The sequence below is a fragment of the Amaranthus tricolor genome, chromosome 6 (assembly GCF_026212465.1).
Source record: "Amaranthus tricolor cultivar Red isolate AtriRed21 chromosome 6, ASM2621246v1, whole genome shotgun sequence".
NCBI lineage: Eukaryota > Viridiplantae > Streptophyta > Magnoliopsida > Caryophyllales > Amaranthaceae > Amaranthus > Amaranthus tricolor.
Genome location: NC_080052.1, coordinates 20,162,538 through 20,167,939, shown reverse-complemented (window position 1 = coordinate 20,167,939; position 5,402 = coordinate 20,162,538).

Genomic DNA, 5,402 nt, shown 5'->3' with positions numbered 1-5,402 from the left:
ATTTATCAATTTTGACCTTAAAGGTATCAATTTTGAAAATTGATACCTTTAAGTCAAAATTGATACCTTTAAGATCAAAGTTGAAAAATGCCTAGAAAATGAAAAAAAATGTCCAGGTTGTACGCGCGAATCAGGCCGGCCCAAATTAACAGTCTCATTATGAGGCCATCTCGTCCAAAACAAGCTAATACCATATTTATACACAATTCTTGTAATTGAGAGACCATCTTTAATTGGGCTGGCCCATTATATATTTTTTAAAATATTGCAAGTAAGAATTATGAATGATGTAAGTAGACATTTGATATATAAAGTAGGCATTAAGGATGTAAGGAAGCATTACGGATACGGTAAGTAGACATTAAGGATAATGCAATTAGGCATTAAGAATAGGGTAAGTGGGCATTAATCTTTAATGGGTTGGACTTGAGATACGTTTATTAAAGAGATGGTTTCTCAAGAGACTAGCTATAATTAGATTCGAATAGGATCTTAAACCCTTGCCCATCTTTATGAGCAACACAACAAATAGAGTACTGGCTCAAGACCTTAAATTTGGGGCGGCCTTATGTATACTACCTTGCCCAAAATACAATTTTTGAACAAATTAAGAAAATAGACAAAAAGAGGTAAAAAGTTATAACTTATACCTAATGAAAAAATTAAAGAAATGTATGAATAGAATGATAAGATAAATATACTAATGAGAATTAACAAAAAATGTGGATTTTGACCAAAATTAATTATAAAACAAATTCCTAAGACAAACTAAACAAATGGTGGGGTTAAGAATACTAGTAGAGTTTTTAGGTTCAAAGGTAAGAGTAATTAAAAAGTATCCTTGTGCTGAGGGCCAAGGGGTACACAATGGCGATGTCATATCAATTTCTTTTTTCTATGAATTTAAAATATACTAAATCAAGGAAAGTATATAATAGTCTAAAATTACATATTTACAATTACATTTAACATTTTGAGTGTCAAAATGCAAATTACAATAATAAAATTAAACTGCAAATAAAAATTTAAAGAGGGAAAAGTATAATATGAAAACAAGTGCTTTACCGCTACACTATATCTCATGATCAACCAATATCATGTGCAAGATGAGTAATTACATGGGGCTCCAATAGCATTGAAATCCAATTTATTGATCAATAATCATTGTCAATATTCCAAAAATTTTCAAATTCAACGGTTTTATGGTGAGATAATTTTTATTGGGCTCACATAATGTATACTTACTATTTTAAAGTAATCGCTTATAATCTTAATGTGATTACTTATAGTTTTGAAGTAATCACTATTTATAGTTTTAGAATGTTATAAGTTATAACCTTAAAGTAATCACTTAAAATCTTAAAGTGATCAATTAGAAAAATAAGCTAATTAGATAGACTCGTTTCATGGTGAAATAGTGATGTAAAATCAGTCCAAAAGCATTCTAGAGACATAATCCTAGCTAAATCCTTTGAAGAGTCATCATTTGATTCTTATGGGTTACATGGTCCTTTCATTATGATTTTTGCTTTGACTTGTATCTCAAAGTCTTGGTAGGCAGATCAAAGTACAACAGAATTCGCCCATATGGGTGTAAGTAAGCTGCGGTTTTTCATACAATAAAAGGACATGTTTAATTGAATTTTTACCTAAAATAAGCCAGTCAAAGTCAGCTTTTAATTAGCCTTAAAAAGGGAGTATTCATGAGGATATAATTTCCTCATTTATTCGGTCAATAAATATGGCAAGTTTTGTTTCCATCCTTTGTAATTTGCTAAATTGTTCCTTCATGGCTGAATTATTTTGGCCCTTCATTCCCTTCAATATGGCTGGTTCATATTCATCTTAATGATGGAATTTAAGAAGACTATCAAAAGATTTGAAGCATTCCATGAGCAACCAAGAGTTTTTGGATCTCAAGCATCACAAGGGAAGAATTATTATCTTTCAATGTTTGGAATTTGAGGTGTTTTATTTTATGTTTTTATTAGTATGAATGTTTTGTAATCTTTAATAAAGAAGGATGTAATTCTTGTAGTAGAATTCGAAAAGGGTATCTTAGATTTCTGATTATGTTTAATGTGATCACTTGATTGTTTGTAGTCAAGTGAAGGGTCTTTTTTCTAGAATTTCCTTATGATTGGAAGCCTATATAAAGGCCTTATTTCATGAATAAAGTTAATCCAATCTAAACTCTAATCAAAAGCTTTGTCTTATGCATTTGTTCTTATACTTGTGTTAAGTATTTTGAATATTTAATAGTGAGGTTAGTTTCTCATCATTGAAGATATTAGTGAGTTTGTGAGAGTTTCAAACATACTAATTTGTATAATTAATTCGAGTGAGTGTTTCTCAAATTAAGAATACTCCCTAGCAAGATTAAGTGAGTGCTCCATGCTTGTATATCCTTGAATCATAACAATCTAGTGAGTGTTCCTAATTTGTTCTTTTTATTTTTCGTAATATAAAAAATCCAGAAAAACAATCCTTTGAAACGTGTTTCAAAACCTTGAAATTCCTGTTCCAGAATACCTTTTAATCCTGTCCAAAAACCTTGAAACCTCTGTCAAAACCAAAACAGTATTTCCCATTCGACATTATACCCACATAAATCCCTTAAAATCGTTTCATTTTCATACCTAGACCTTCTAAACCAAACACATTTCTTTTCTAAACCTTGTAACATTTGGAAAGACCCTTTTTGTTAATCTAATCCTTTTAGATTATACATCAAGTAGTCCCGTACAAGAATCAATATTGCAAATAAGCAAGTCCTGTATGAGATCATCTCATCTCACCGTGAGACAGACCCATACAAGTAGCTCATTTAAAGATTTTGGAAAAAGAAATTAAGTGAATTGAAATGTAACTAAACATGACATAATTGGTAACTATTTCTGTATAATTTTTTAGATTAAATATTAGGCCAGCCTATATTAAGTCTTCTCACGGTGAGACGGCCTTAATGAAGAATTTGTGTTGAGCTAGATATTCAGTGGCATTGGGGATAAATTTTATCAGCACAAATTCTTACTTGAGACCGTCTATACAAGAAACGTCACAAGTTTGAGCTGGCCAAATTTTTAAATTAAAAAAATAAAATAACTGAACTTTTTAAGCACGCGCTCCTCTTAACTTTTCAACTTTCATTTTCATTTTTAATTTCACTCTTTTCTGACATAAACCTGTAGCGGGAGCGGCACTCTCGATACATAATTAACATTGAATAATTATACTTAAGATAAATAATGCGGAAGTGTAAAATGCCGAACTGCTAAAAACCATTTAAACTAAAACCGTTTAAAACATAAGTTAAAATCTTACAACTGATAAAATATAATATAAGGTTTGCTTAAATACGATAAAAAAACATAAGTACAATATATTCATCAAAGTCATCAAGTAAAATAAATACAGTTAAGTTCTTGATAGAATAATTAAAGTTGCGGCCTGGATCGAAACCTGAGCTAAATTTTCTGCAAAATACTGTCATCTATAATATGGATGACAGCCGATTGAATCGGTCAGCGATAAAGCCAAGTACAAAATCCTCAAAAAGCTTATGATGCGATAGTTAAATCATGCTTACAAAATAATCATCACGCACAATATAGAAGGTTATTACTCATTATTGACCTTTATTAAGCCATTAAGTTACATTCTCAATACTTGCAGAAGTTCATTACTGCTACTAAATACTTGGTAACCTTAATGCTTATTCAATCAAGTTCGATTAAGCCTCAAAACTTTGCCATCATAGCACATCACAAGATCACAACAATAATGCCAACTGATATATGTAAGGGTCTGGTTAGGTGAGGATTGTAGTCATAAACCCTAATTGTGGTGGGAGTCGTCACTCCTCTCAATATTGTTATGCTCGAGACTCTATAGTTAGGGTTTTTCTCGAACCCCCTATCTGACACCGCATTTTATGTGCCGGCTAACACAGACACCGGGATTTTACATGCCGGTCCATGGTTCGACGTTACCTTACTATCAGAGTCATACAATCAATATCATGCAACATCAAACAAGATTCTAAATCGAAATAGTTTACATTCTTATAAGTCAAACTTTTACTAGTCAAAATTTTGACAATTCTACCCTTTTAATAGAAATAATTTACTAGTATCTAATAAATTAATTTTAATTAAACAATAACTTTTCGTAGCTATACTAAGATTCCTGAGGCTAAACTAAGTCATTATTCATTATTATGTTATAAATAATCATAAAAGTCAAGGGTAATATTTCTAAGTACGTAATAACGTATTTTATCAAATAATAAGTAAAATCGTAAGACGGATCTATAATAACTATGAAAAATAATCCGAAAAGTTATTAAGGGTCCAAATTCTAAATGAAATGAGGTTTCAAGAAAAACAACGCTAAGCATTTCAACAAATTAGTTTGACTATTTTACCGATAAACCGATTAATAATTCTTTATAATTACTTGAGTCCAAAATAAAATTGGATATGACTTTAATATAACCATGTAAAGTTTAAATGATTAAAATAAAATCATGTTGATCGTGCTTTTTATATTATCATGTAACCATAAATAAATATCACATAACGAGAAAGTTAAGAAAATCAGTACTATTTTTCTCCAAATGTGGTGCTAAACCAAGTAAGAGAATAATAATAGGAAAATAAGAACTCAAAGACATAAGCTCCAAATAAGAAAGTCTTCAAGGCTCCAAGCTTCAAAGAAGTAGATCTTCAATTACCCAAAAAAAATGATATCCAGGCTCTAAAAGATAATACTTGACTTTTCAAAGGTTGATGATAATTGGCTTAAGAAGTTATAAGATCAAGCTCCATCTTTATTTGATTCTTCAGCTAATAAAAGGGGTATAAAGTTAGTAAGATATTAATGAAGTGAAGATATAAGAAAGAATAGTAGAAAGATTTGATGATGGGGGTGCAAGTGATCTCATGGCTAAGGGGGGTATTTATAATGGATTTTGGGCAATTTTTTAGTTCATAAAATTGTATGAAAAAGAGTGTTAGGAGCATAAGGTTAACTTGTAAAAGTGATTTAGAGTGTGTAAGTGAATGTATAAGAGTTGGAGTGTGTAAGCGAATGTGTAAATGTTTGGAGTAGAGAAGAAGGTTAACTTGTGTAAGAAAAAGGTGATAGCTTGTGTAAGTGATGAACATCATGGATTGATGTACAAATGATTTTGGTTCATCAAATTTTTATTCTAGTTTATACAAGTGAAATGTTTTAGATTAATGGGAAAGTTTGATTAAGGTTTGATTATGAAAATATGATAGTTTACTTTGAAAATTTTGGTTAAAACTACACTTCAAGTTAATAAGAAAAATATAGTTAATTTTTAGGTATAGAATAATTAAATCAAAATTATAAGGTTAAAATGAGAAGCACTAAAG